Source organism: Lissotriton helveticus, chromosome 1_2 (assembly GCF_964261635.1).
Source record: "Lissotriton helveticus chromosome 1_2, aLisHel1.1, whole genome shotgun sequence".
Classification (NCBI taxonomy): Eukaryota; Metazoa; Chordata; class Amphibia; order Caudata; family Salamandridae; genus Lissotriton; species Lissotriton helveticus.
The window spans coordinates 328,280,403-328,294,843 of record NC_136058.1 but is presented as its reverse complement, the minus strand read 5'-3'; the positions used below and the strand labels follow the sequence as shown (position 1 = coordinate 328,294,843).

The 14,441-nt window shown below is 49.9% G+C and overlaps 1 long non-coding RNA gene across 1 annotated transcript; it reads right to left on the bottom strand.

Moving 5' to 3' along the window:
• Positions 1-13,529: 13,529 nt before the first annotated feature.
• On the bottom strand, positions 13,530-14,159 carry LOC144807884 (uncharacterized). Its single transcript, XR_013606497.1, has 3 exons — positions 14,069-14,159; positions 13,880-13,984; positions 13,530-13,780 (listed from the first exon to the last, which is right to left on the bottom strand). It is a non-coding gene; the product is annotated as an uncharacterized LOC144807884 (long non-coding RNA).
• Positions 14,160-14,441: the final 282 nt, after the last annotated feature.

The following is a 14,441-nucleotide window of genomic DNA, read 5'->3' as shown; positions in this document are numbered from 1 at the left end:
TCACCTGCTGCACCTGCAAGTTCACCTGCCTCCGAACCTGCCCCGCACCCGCCAAGACAAACACCAGCAGCAACCACCTCAAGTGCATCCTGATCAACACCCGCTCCGTCCACAGACACGCCGTGGAACTCTGGAACCTCCTCGACGCTACATCACCGGACGTCGCCTTCCTCACGGAAACCTTGATGAACGCCTCCTCTGCACCCGACATCGCCATCGCCATGCCGGACGGGTACAAGATCATCAGGAGGGACCGCATCAACCAGACCGGAGGTGGCATCGCCATCGTCCACAGGAACACCATCCGCATCACGACCGACGCCAACGACTCCTTCGCCGCAGCCGAACATCTCCACTTCCAGATTTACACCGACCCTAAGACGACCCTCAGAGGCACCCTCGTCTACAGACCCCCGGGACCACGCACACAATTCAGCGAAGACATCACAGACTTCATCAGCCCACACGCCCTCCCCTCCACTGACTACATCCTCCTCGAGGACCTCAACTTCCACCTGGAGAACAACAAGGACCGCAACACCACCGCCCTGCTGGAAAACCTCGCCAATCTCGGACTCAAGCAACTGGTCAACACCCCCACCCACTACGCCGGCCACACGCTTGATCCCGTCTTCTCTTCCAGCAAGTACATCACCTTCAGCCACGCCACCGGACTCCACTGGACCGACCACAGCTGCGTCCACTTCAGCTTCAAAAGATCCACGACCCACCACCACCCGCAACAGGTACCTCACAGGAATTGGAGCAAGATCACCGCAGACCAGCTCACCACCTCCCTCAGCCAGAGCCCACCCGCCAACACAACGGACCCCAACGAAGCAGCCCCCAACTTCACACAGTGGCTGACCGCCTGCGCCGACGACCTCGCGCCACTAAAGAACCCTCCCAGCAGACCCAGAAGCAAGAAGGCATCCTGGTTCACCGACGACCTCAAGGACTCCAAGAAGACCTGCCGCACCCTCGAGAAAGCCTGGCTCCTCGACCGGACCACAGACAACATGACCGCCCTCAAACACGCTACCCGCAAGCACCACCAGCTCATCCGCACCACCAAGAAGAAATCCCTGAAGGAACGACTGGACAACAAAGCCCACGACAGCAAAGAGCTCTTCACTATCGTCAAGGAGTTCTCCAACCCCAGCACCGGCACCAACGACATCACTCCGTCACAAGACCTCTGCGACTCCCTCGCCTCGTTCTTCCACCGCAAGATCGCCGACATCCACAACAGCTTCGGCGCCCCACCCACGCACCCAACCGTCGAACCAATGCCCCCAACCGCCACCCTTCGCACCTGGACCACGGTGACCACCGAAGACACAGCCCGCACGATGAACACCATCCACTCCGGATCACCGACCGACCCCTGCCCACACCACGTCTTCAACAAGGCTGACTCCACCTTCGCACCCCAACTCCGGAACATCATCAACGCCTCCTTCAACACCGCCACCTTCCCGGAGAGCTGGAAGCACGCCGAGATCAGCGCCCTTCTGAAGAAACCTACAGCGGACTCCACCGATCTCAAAAACTTCCGCCCCATCTCGCTCCTCCCTTTTCCTGCTAAAGTCATCGAGAAGATCGTTAACAGACAGCTGACCGCCTTCCTCGAGACGAACGGATCCCTCGACCCCTCGCAGTCCGGCTTCAGAGCCAACCACAGCACCGAGACCACCCTCATCACAGCCACCGACGACATCCGGACCCTGCTCGACAAGGGGGAAACAGTGGCCCTCATCCTCCTGGACCTCTCCGCTGCGTTCGACACGGTCTGCCACCGCACCCTAGTCCAGCGCGTCAGCAACATCGGTATCCAAGAGAAGGCACTGGAGTGGATCATCTCGTTCCTTGCCGGAAGAACACAAAGAGTCCGCCTCCCCCCGTTTCGCTCCGAGGCCACCGAAGTCATCTGCGGCGTCCCGCAAGGATCTTCACTCAGCCCCACCCTCTTCAACATCTACATGAAACCTCTCGCAGCCATCGCACGCCAGCACAACCTCAACATCATCTCTTATGCCGACGACACCCAGCTGATCCTCTCCCTCACCAGAGACCCCGACACCGCAAGAACCTGCCTACACGAAGGGATGAAAGACGTCGCCGAGTGGATGAAGGACAGCCGCCTGAAACTGAACTCGGACAAGATGGAAGTCCTCATCCTGGGATCTTTGCCCTCCGCCTGGGACGACTCCTGGTGGCCCCCAGCCCTGGGCACCGCACCCAAGCCAACCGACCACGCACGCAAGCTGGGCTTCATCCTGGACCCCTCCCTCTCGATGACCAGACAAGTCAACGCCGTCTCCTCATCGTGCTTCAACACCCTGCGTATGCTTCACAAGATCTTCCGCTGGATCCCGACCGAGACCAGGAAGACTGTCACCCAGGCACTCGTCACCAGCCGACTGGACTACGGAAACGCCCTCTACGCCGGAACCACAGCCAAGCTACAGAAAAGACTCCAGCGCATCCAGAACGCCTCCGCCCGACTCATCCTGGATGTCCCTCGACGCAGCCACATCTCCAGCCACCTGAGGAACCTGCAGTGGCTCCCCGTCGACAAGAGCATCACGTTCCGGCTCCTCACCCACACACACAAGTCTCTCCACGACCTGGGCCCCAAGTACCTCAACGACCGCCTGACCTTCTACACGCCCACCCGCCAGCTACGGTCCACCAGCCTCGCCCTCGCAGTTGTACCACGCATCCGAAGAGCCACCGCCGGAGGAAGATCCTTCTCTTACCTGGCTGCCAAGACTTGGAACTCCCTCCCCATCCACCTTCGGCTGACCCAGGACCATCTCACCTTCAGGAAACAACTCAAGACCTGGCTGTTCGAGCAGTAGCATACCCCTTCCCCCAAGCGCCTTGAGCCCTCCCGGGAGAGTAATGCGCTATACAAATGGCATGATTGATTGATTGATTGATATAAAGTAAAAATCATGAGCTCCATGAGGAATTTTTGCATTGCGGGTTCAATGTCAGTTTTTAAAATGGCCATTTCCATGGCTTCAATTCCACCGGCATGAGGGATGGAGGTATATAGAGACCTCACATCGGCCGTACACATGATGACATGATCGTTATCATTGACTTTGATGGTAGATAGCTTGAGCAAAAAGTCAGTGGTATCTTTAATGTAGCTGGTCATGTTCTTGACAGTAGTTTCTCGATAAATATCTACAGCCTACTGTAGATATTTATCTACAAAACTGAAAGAAAAATCAAAACAAGACTAAATGAACACAAGTCCTATATCAGGACAAAAAATGAGAAATCTGCTATCTCTGTACATTTTCATGAATTGCATCATCATATTGCACAGTTGAAGTTAATGATTCTAGAGACAGTTGATAAACAGGAGGGCAGAGATAACAACAAATACAGAGGGAAAACGTATGGATCTACAGATTGCAATCCATGAAGCCATTTGGGCTTAATGATCGAACTGAATATTCATGTTACTTCTACACGCTTACCACGCATCGGACTATCCCGCTGAAGTAGACACTGCTTAACGGATTGAATCCACCATTTGAAGTAAGTCGGCGTAAGCCGCTTCCCGTTAAACTTCCATTTATATTACCGAGTGGACAACTTCCTCACAATCGGTTCCGTTCTTTTTATCTTGCAGTGCACGTTTTTTCATATGCCTAAGCCATGTAAGTTGTTTTGTTTTTTCTCTTAGGGGTCTCACTCGGGTTTCAACCACCATAACTTGTCACTTGTATGAGTACGTTGCACTTTTATGACAGTTGCATGTGTGATATGTTGTTATTATAATGTCATGTATATGGTTTTGTAAATACAGCATATTTATAGCTATATTCTTCTATCGTAGAGCTCCCAGATGAAGGGCACATTTGCCCGAAATGCATTGGAGCATTGTTTTGGAACATTCATTCAGATGTACTTTGATTTATTGAACTAAAGATTTAATGGAGAAGAATCCACAAATGAATTTGATCTGAAAGATATCGAATTGTTGCGGTTTAGAAGGAGGGACACTGACACCTGAGCCGGGTAACTGGGGTTTTATTTTTATAAATGTCTTTTTCTTGCGTTGGGACCGTCTTTCCCTTGCTAGAGTGCCCGGATCCAATGTAGCAGCTAGGTCTCGGGATCTGCGTGGACTCGACCTTCCGTCTTCCTCTTCCGAGTTCCTTTCCCGGGTTGGATTCCAGCGCCACATGCAGAAGAGAAAGAGATAGGCTCTTAGGGATTTGTTCTCTATGTATGTTTTCCCATAGGGAAACCTGGGTAGTGAGGACACCGGTGAGCGTGCACAACTATATATGGTGCCTAACGAGTGAAGGGTACTCCTGGAGTGTGGCTGGGTGCAGCGCGGTATCGCGGGCCTCCTGATGCCGCTCCTCCTGGCTTCTTCTCCGCTTCTCCCGCCGTTAACGCTTCTCGTCCGTTCTCTTCGTTCCTTCCTCGCTCTCCTCTCCTCTCCGTCTCCACGGTGTCGGGGCACGCTGATTCCTCTTCTTCCGGGTATTTGTTCACTCCTCTTTGCCACACATCACGAGGTGGCGTGACTGCCTGTCCCCTGCTGTATTCGTTGAGGCTTACGAGCACGTCACAGTGGGGCGTGTCTTCCCGTTCTTCCTGGTCCAAATTAAAGGTATAGTCCTCCTTTCTGCCCTTATGCTTGGTCCACCATTCTTCGGACTCCGATCCCCATGTGTTCTGCAGCAGAGAAGGGGCGTAATTACTGTCAGGGGTCCACCAGTCCGTATCTGTCGCGATACCCTCCACCCCGTTACACTCCTCCCCCCTTGGTTTCTCCCGATCGGGGAGGGGTTGTAGTCTAGACAGGAAGTCTGAATTGCCATGGTCCCGACCCCTTCAATGCTGTATTCTAAATGAAAAAGGCTGTAGGAAGAGGAACCATCTCAGGACCCTTTGATTTTGTGATTTCTGCCGGTACATCCATTGTAATGGAGCATGGTCCGTAAATAAGGTAAACTGCTTTCCCTCAAGATAATATTTCAGTTTCTCAATCGCCTAACGTATTGCCAAACATTCACGTTCTATGGTAGGATATTCCCTTTCCCTGGGGTGTAATTTCCTACTTATGAACAACAGGGAATGCTCAAGCCCATCCTTCCCCAACTGTGAGAGGACAGCCCCGATGCCTGTGTCAGAGGCATCCGTGGCCACAAAGAAGGGTTTGTTGAAATCAGGTGGTATCAGGACGGGACTGGTGGTAATAGCGCCCTTCAAATGCTCGAAGGCTTGTTTTTCTTCAGTGGAAGGGTTCTGAAACCGTTTAGGGCTCACCCCTTTCTGGAGGAGATTGGTTAACGGGCTCGCTGTGTCCGCAAAGTTAGCAATGAATCTTCTATAATACCCTATGAGGCCAAGAAAGGCTCTTAGGTCTTTCTTATTGAGAGGGAAAGGGGTATCCTTGATTGCCCTGACTTTCTCTTTTTGTGGTGCTATTGCCCCCTCACCAAGCATATATCCCAGATATTTCACTTTGGTGTAAGCTGCTCGGGATATTTTTGCGTTAACATGTAACCCGGCCTCCCTGAGGGCAAACAGAATGGTCCGTAGGTGTTCTAGGTGTTCTGACCAAGATCCGCTAAAGATGACGATATCGTCCAGATACACGGAGCGAAAGGCTCGGAAGGGAAGTAAGATCCCATGCATCAGCCTTTGGAAGGTAGCCGGTGCACCGTGCAATCCGAACGGTAACACGTTAAATTCAAACAGTCCTTTATCAGTGGAAAAGGCTGTTTTGTTTCTGTCCTCCTCACGGAGAGGCACTTGCCAATACCCCTTCGTGAGGTCTAGGGTCGTTATGTATTGGGCCTCCCCTATGCGTTCAATCAATTCGTCGATCCTTGGAATAGGGTAGGCATCGAATTTGGAAATAGAGTTTAAGGCTCTAAAGTCCATACAGAACCTTGTGGACTCGTCCGGCTTTGGAACCATAACAATTGGTGATGACCAGTTGCTGCGAGACGGTCTAATGACCCCCAGGCGCAACATCTCTTGTTCCTCCTTCCTCACGGCTTCACGTCTGGCCGCGGGAATCCTATACGGTCGTAGCTTAACCTGCTTCCCGGGCTCAGTCTCTATTCTAGGTTCGATCAAACTGGTACAACCAGGTTGATCGGAAAACAGATCAGAAAAAGGCCTGAGGGTGACCTCAAGTTCCTGCTTTTTGTTGGTCTCGAGTTCCTGGTTTATGGGAAGGGCCTCTAGGGTTTAGGTCTCGGTAGCCGTTGGTAGACTGAACTGAGCATTGCGGGGTGGTGATCCCAGCCAGTTCTTGAGCATATTTATATGAAAACATTGTTTTCTGGCCGGGGATATCTGCAAACGGTAGGTGGTTTTTCCAATGGTTTCTATAACCTTATAAGGCCCCTTCCACTCTCTATGGAACTTCTGCGTCGAAGTGGGCTGAAGTACCAGGGCCCAATCCCCCACATGCAGTATTCTCCATCTCTTTCCTCTATCATAGTTTTTTTTTTCTGTCGTACCTGACTCTGTTCTAAGTTGGAATAGGCAAGATCCCTCAACTTCCCCAACTTGCTTCGTAGGAGCTGGGTATACTCAAGGAGTGACCTCGACTCCTCTTGTTCTTCCCTTTCCCAGGCCTCCCGGGTTATCTCTAGAAGGGATCTAGGCTGCCTTCCATAGAGTAATTCAAACGCTGAGAAGCCTGTTGAGCTTTGTACTTGTGCTCGCAATACATAAAGAGCCAAGGGAAGGAGTCTGTCCCAATCTTGTTTCTCTAAAGACAGTATTTTCCGTAGGGTGGCCTAGAGGGAACGGTTGTACCGTTCCACCTGCCCGTCTGTCTGTGGATGATAGGCCGAAGTGCGTATTTGTTGGACATTCAAGGACTTCGTTACCTCCTTCATGAGTTTAGATACAAACGGGGTCCCTTGTCCTGTCTCATATCGATTTTTCAAATGGCCTCTATCTGGGGGCTCCTATTGGCCAACTGAAAAGATTGCAATACCTGCAAAATCAAGCTGCGAGACTTATTTGTAAAGTCCCGAAGTGGGAATCGATTAGACATGGACTGGAGACCTTGCATTGGCTGCCTGTGGAGCAGAGAGCAATGTTCAAGGTGGGCTGTATTGTGTTTAAGGCTTTGGAGGGCAAGGGTCCCATGTTTCTCAGACAACTGCTGCGTAGATACCAACCTCTGCGCAGCTTGAGATCTACCCACAAGGACCTACTTGAGGTCCCTCGTTTTAAAAGAAAACGTCAGGGAGGTAGCAGTTTTCAATTTTTAGCCGCTTCATTGTGGAACTCACTCCCCCTGACTCTGCGACACAGCAGGGACCTCCTTACCTTTAGGAAGGCATTCAAAACTTTTCTTTTTTCTCAGGCTTATTGTAAGTAGTGATTTGTGTCTTTTATGTACTGTTATGTTTGATTCTCTCCAGCGCCAAGAAGCCTCCGGGCGTATGCGCGCTTAACAAATAATAAATAACATAACATAACATAACTTGGTCGGTAACTATCTCTTTAGGGAACCCTACTCGTGAAAATAGCTCCAGAAATTTCTCCGCTATGTTCTTTGTGGTGGGGGATTTAAGAGCAAAGGCTTCTGGGAACCGGGTGGCGTAGTCCACTATTACCAACGCGTAGGTGTTCCCCTTAGATGAGCGTGGTAACGGTCCTATTAGGTCCATACCCACTCTCTCGAATGGCTGTCCAATAATGGGCATAGGCTGTAAAGGCACAGCCGGGGGCCTCTGTGTGTTCCTCTGCTGGCATATCTCCCATGATCTACAATAGGTGGTAGCCTCCTTATATAACCCCGGCCAAAAGAACCACTTTGTGATATTCTGGATTGTTTTCTCCGCCACAATGTGCCCTGCTGTTAAATGTGCATGTGCATAATATAATACCTGCTCTCGGAAAATCCTTAGGTACTAGGAGCTGCTTGGGATCCCCTACCTTACCCTCCCGGTACAGTAATCCATCTTCTATGATGAACCTAGGGTAAGGGATGTTTGCTACACCTTGGTTTGCATGAGCCAACTCCCAGGCATTGAAGAGCGTGGAGTCGTTTGCCTGTGCAAACCGGAAGTTACGGTCTAGGGTCCAAGGATCAGCTGTGGTGAATGTGTCGCTAGCTTTTCCTTTTGATATCTGGGGGTGTGTCCTGAACATTGCTAAGAAGTCAGGATTGTCGACCCCCAGAATCAAATCCTCTGGGAGCGTATCTACCGCTCCGACCTTGGCTTTACAAGGGGTTCTACCTACTGGTTGTATCACTACCTCAGCCAGGGCATAGGGTTTTACGTCCCCATGGACGCATCTTATGAAAACCTGGGATCCATCAATGAGTTGATGAGGTCGAATAAGGGATTTTTGCATAATTGATTGACGGCACCCAGAATCTAGTAACGCCCTCACCCACCTCTGGTTAACCAATACCCTCACATAGAAAGAGGGTCCCATTTCGGCTGTATACATAACAGCTCTAGGGGCGTAGCCGACTTCCATAGGTTCTTCACTAGGCTTCTTTCTTGGGCACATACGGGCTATGTGGCCCCACTCCCCACAGTTGAAACACTGGGGGCCCTCTCATCACCGGGTATTCTAGTCTGGGAGGTTTTGGTCTAGGTGTTTCCAGGGTGGTTCTCGTTTTTTTCTCCGATTTAGTGGTTGCTGGAGTCTTCATCTTCTCACTCTCCCAGGGGTATGCCTTGGGTTGAGCCCTAGTATACGTGGAGGCCATTTCGATAGCCTGCTGTGAGGTTAGTCCCGCGTGTTGCCTTAGCCACCTCTGTGTCCCGTAGGGCAAGGCCTCCATAAATTGCTCTAAATAGATGCAGTCCATGATCTCCTCTTTGGTTTTCTCCTCAGGTCTTATCCACTTATCTGCTGCAGTCTTCAGGCGGAAGAACAACGTTTTGGGGTTTTCGCCTGATGTTCCTTTCTCCTTTCAGAACCGAACACGGTAGGCTTCAGTGTCCATGCCTACCTAACTGGTCCAGTATTATGGTTTTAACCTCGCGGTATGGAGTCACCCCTGTAGCATTCGCTACTTGATAAGCAGCCTGTGCTTCACCGGATAATAGCGGAGCTAGGAAAAATGGCCATTTTTCTTCTGCCCAGCCGCAAGCTTGTGCAGCCCTCTCAAAATTAGTCAGGAAGGCGTCGGGGTCTTCTCCAGGGTGGAATTTTTGTAGGGATACCCCAGATGGATGCGGTACGGGGGACCATTTTTCTATCAAAGGCGCACTGCCTGGTTCCTTTAGTGCCTTGTGCAGTCCCTCCATCTGAGCGGTCATGGCTGATTGGAATGTCTCGCGACGTCTGGGCCGACGTCATCTGGCGTTCGACTGCCCATTCCAATTTCTCCTGACCCTTGAATAAATGCTGTATGATCTGATCCATCTCTATTATCGGGATGGAGGGTTCTGATCCCACTTCTGACACCAGTTGTTGCGGTTCAGAAGGAGGGACACTGACACCTGAGCGAGGTAACTGGGGTTTTATTTTTATAAATGTCTTTTTCTTGCGTTGGGACCGTCTTTCCCTTGCTAGAGTGGCCGGATCCAATGTAGCAGCTAGGTCTCGGGATCTGCGTGGACTCGACCTTCCGTCTTCCTCTCCCGAGTCTCTTTCCCGGGTTGGATTCCAGCGCCACATGCAGAAGAGAAAGAGATAGGCTCTTAGGGATTTGTTCTCTATGTATGTTTTCCCGTAGGGAAACCTGGGTAGTGAGGACACCGGTGAGCGTGCACAACTATATATGGTGCCTAACGAGTGAAGGGTACTTTGGTGAAGGATAGAAGGTCAGGGGGAGGTAGGGTGAGTACAAAAGGAGAGTTTAGGTATGAGACGCTACATACTATTTTACACGGTGGCTCCCCGCCTTCCCCACCAGCCTGACACACGGTCACGCACATGTGAGAGCCACACTCCTCCTCCTCCTGGAGTGTGGCTGGGCGCAGCGCGGTATCGCGGGCCTCCTGGCGCCGTTCCTCCTGGTTCTTCTCCGCTTCTCCCTCCGTTAACACTTCTCGTCCGTCCTCTTCGTTCCTTCCTCACTCTCCTCTCTTCTCCGTCTCCACGGTGTCGGGGCACGCCGATTCCTCTTCTTCCGGGTATTTGTTCACTCCTCTTTGCCACACGTCACAAGGAGGCGTGACTGCCTGTCCCCTGCTGTATTCGTTGAGGCTTACGAGCACGTCACAGGGGGGCGTGTCTTTCTGTTCTTCCTCGTCCAAATTAAAGGTATAGTCCTCCTTTATGCCCTCATGCTTGGTCCACCATTCTTTGGACTCCGATCCCCATGAGTTCTGCAGCAGAGAAGGGGCGTAGTTACTGTCAGGGGTCCACTAGTCTGTATCTGTCGATATACCCTCCACCCCGTAACACGAATAAAGTTTGGAATCAAACTAACACAATTTGCATAGGAGTCTTTTATCCAAGGAACCTAATGGTGTGCCCTATACAGGGATGCTTCCAGATGTTATTTGGCTGCACTTCTTGATCATTATTACTTAGACGTGATTTGGACGGACACGTTACCTGTTGGAGCACCAGACTTATATACCAACTTATATACAAACTTTTTACCTTTAAATAAGCTGTGCACCCCCGTACCATTTGTTATTCATTATTTCTTCCGACCTTGTCCAGTTCCCATAATTTCACAGCTGAGGTGGAACATAAAAACCATAAAGGAATTGTGGGGCATAAATCAATGACTCAGCCTCCAGGAACCAATAGTCCAGAGGAGTTGCTCCTGAGGGACGGTCCATCTGGGAACAATAGGTAAGCCCACAAACACGTTGAGTAGAACTGACTAGTGGGTCAGACCACAAAATGAGGAATACACACCTAATGTCATGAGATACTAGGGGGAGGCACATCAACCAGGATGAAGGCAACCTAAAGGAACAATTCTGTCCACTGCTGCCAGAACAGCAGGTAGATTCTACATCAAACCGCGTCACACCCTTTCAATGAGAAATAAAGAGCCTCAGAAATGGGAGAGAGAATGCTTGTTCCACAAGAGACCCTCTCAAAGAGGAAAAGGTACGTCTCCATATTGTGCTCTTGGATCATAGTCAGTTGGGCAGAATCATAACCACAGCACAACCATAATAAACATAACACAACCACAACAAACACACCACATGAAATCACAGCATACTGAACACAATTGCAACTACAACAAAAACAACTGCACCATAGCACACTGTTAGAACCGAGGTCTCTAGTGGGCAGGGGTATGCACCCTAGTCCAAGTAGGGACCACCGCTTCCGACCTGGTAGCTTGGCGCAGAGCAGCAAAGGGGTAACTTCAGAGGCAATGTGTAAAGTATTTGTGCAACACACAACGGCGATGACACAGTAAAAACACTCACAAAAGCAACACCACACCAGTTTTGTATAAGAATAAGAATTTCTTTATCTAAAAATTATGCGAGAACCAAAAGCAGTTAAATCGAGCTCCAGACCTGATCAATAATAAAAAGGATTCCAGTTTCCGAGCAAGATCAATAATCAATAAGAATGTATCCAGTTCCCAGGCCTGATCATATCACCAAAAGCTCATGTGTGCCAAGGGCTCCTGCTGGCAATGTCTTTCTCACAGTGTCCTTGGATGGCAAAAGTTCACTTGAGGTAGGTTCTTATGGTCAAAATTCACTGGGGGAAGGTTCTTAGGCCAAAGTTCCCTTGTAGCGTAATAAGTGTGCCTCTCATAGAAATGATGCTCCCAGCGTAGGCAGTGCGGCTGCCCAGGCGCTACTGGTAATGCAAAAAAATGCCCCAGTGTCAATTACCAAGTAATTATGCCCCCGTAGGCCGGTCAGTGAAGGACGGTTCCCAGCCAAGCACAAAGTTCACAATCCAGGTACCTGGCCAACCCGAACCCCGCCCCCTCGCAGCAGCCTGGTTGCACTGAGGCGTTACCTGGGGTGGTAAGTGCGGGTGTGGGTGCGGGTGCGAGGCTCCTCTCCCCCTGCGGCCTCGGGCTCAGCAGGCGCTGCACGGTTGGGGGTCACGGCCACACAGCGCTCCTTTAGCACAGCGCTTAACAGTGCCTCCAAGTCTGGGACAACGACGGAGCCTTCTGCCACACAGCGCTTCGCTTCTCATCGCTACACAGTGCGCTCCGGTCCCCGTGGCGGTGACCTCAGGGCCAGTTTCAGTCGGCTTGCGCCAGAAGCAGAGGCAATCACAGAGCTCTCGGGAGGATCACGGGGCAAGCAGTGCTGAGGGCAGGCACAGCGTTGCAGGGCAAATCTTGAGAGTGTTGTTGCTGTTCCAAAGGGCAGTCTTTAAAATGCTGTGGTCCAAGGACAGGTAGTTTCCTTTAGCTTAAAAAGGGTGCAGTTCCAAAAAGGCAATCTTTAAAAGGTTGAAGACTCTTTAAAATGTGGTTCAAAGAAAAGTAGTTCCTTTGGGATGTGTGGAGACACTCTGGTGGTGATGTTGCAGTCTCCCATACAGGGCAGGATCAGCAGACAGTAGGGCAGCTCAGCAGGTTGTGGGGCAGCAGTTCCTTGGAGCAGTCAGCCTCCTTCCCAGTGGCAATCCTCTTGCGCAGCAGTCCTCACTCCAGAAGGGATTCTTCCAGGTCCAGCAGTGTAACAAAGAAGTGAGGCCAGGACCCTCCCTTATATATCTTTCAGTCTAAGGGCTAGAAAGTGGTAGAAGTCTCTGGAAGGGTCTGGGTGCAGGGGCTTCTGGAAGAGTACAGGGAGTTCTGGTATGTTCCCTGCCTTCCCAGGCCAAGCTGTCACAGTGACGAGAGACAGGCCGTTAAGGCTACAGTGGGCAGCCCATCACAGCTCATCCCAGGGAAGAAGGTGTGAATCACCACTCCCACCTCCCAACCCAGGCAGGCTATCAGTATGCAGAGGGGAGGGGGGAGTCTGCAGAGCCTAATCTAAGTGTAGGCAGGAAAAGGCCCACTTTATAAAAGTGGGATCCCTGGCGTATTAGTGCCCAAACCCCATATATCATTGGAAAGGGTTCCCCGCCCCGAATCCAACAAGACCAAACATGACAGACTTATTAGGTCCCTGTCAGAAGTCATCCCATAAGGGGAGGTTCCCAATGTTAGCCTATGGAGGATTAAGCCTTACTGCGTTATCAGTGGCTTGTGGCAGATATGCCAGCCTCACAAGGTTTTAGGGGGGAGCACCTGCACCTCAGCACTGTTTAGCAGTGGTGAGGCGCTCAGAGTCCTAAGTCCAACAAAAGGTAAGGTAAAAATGAGAGGCTAAAGGGCAAAAGGGTAGGGGAAGACCACCCTAAGGCTGACATGTCCAACACACACCATATGCAAAGTCATGCCACACAGACAATTACCAAAGAAAAATTCCTTTCTGTGTAATTATTTCAGTAGGTGACCATGAGGCCTATTCATGTCAATCCACAATTTATAAATTGCAACTAAGGCAGATGTAAAATAATTCTTGCTCCACACTAGGATAATTTTATATTTTATCTCAAAATTTATTTTCATAAAAACTCTTATGTTTAAAGATGAATTCAAGGATGCATTCGATTATACCTTAGGTGCTCTGGTACAATATTATATACGCTAGCTAACAATTCCGTATTACGGTCTCTATCTCAGAGTCACCCATAAGCAATGTAAAATCATATTATTTCAAAAATCACAAATTAAATAGAAGAATAAAAACATATCATATACATTAAAAAGTCCACTTGTCGACGCGTTTCGGTGCGTTGGTTACAATTGTTGCACCTTCCTCAGGACGGACAGAATTAAAAACAAATATACTTCTTCTTTCTAGAAAAACAGAATGCATACAATTAATACAGAGTTCCTAGTGGGAGTTATCCTAGTAATGAGCATTTTTTCGAGGGATTTTACATATACTATCCTTACTTATATTTGTGGGATTGTCGTCCTTCTGTTGAATTATCCGGACGATTTAATCTTTACTAGTGTACTTGGCGGTAAGAGCCTCTCCAATTACGGGCCAGGGAATTTCTAGAATCACAACAGCATTAAATAAATTTGTGGGCTTATGTTTATAAATGTCTGTTTGATGCGCGTCAAATAGACTGCACTTACTGTTAAAATTCAGATATGACACGTTATCAATGGTGTCTTCTTTGATCCCGTAGCGTCTTTAAATGTGCGCTTCAGGTGTTTTATCAATTGCTGTGCCTGTGGGATACATATAGATGGTACCATATGATCTAGATGGTTTTCCAAAGATCTAAAGTATATTTATAACAGGGCCTGTTAATACATACCAGTCATATTTTGTGCCTATTGACCACTTCCTCTCTTTTGATGATGGTCTTGATGCCTGTATAAAGTGAACAAGACATATGGGTTCGGTATGCCTGAATTTCATATGGTTGTGATTGAGGGTGCGCTCAACTCTTACTATTCTGTTCCAAGGGGTTTGTACATACCTATCGTGATGTTGGCCGTTGCT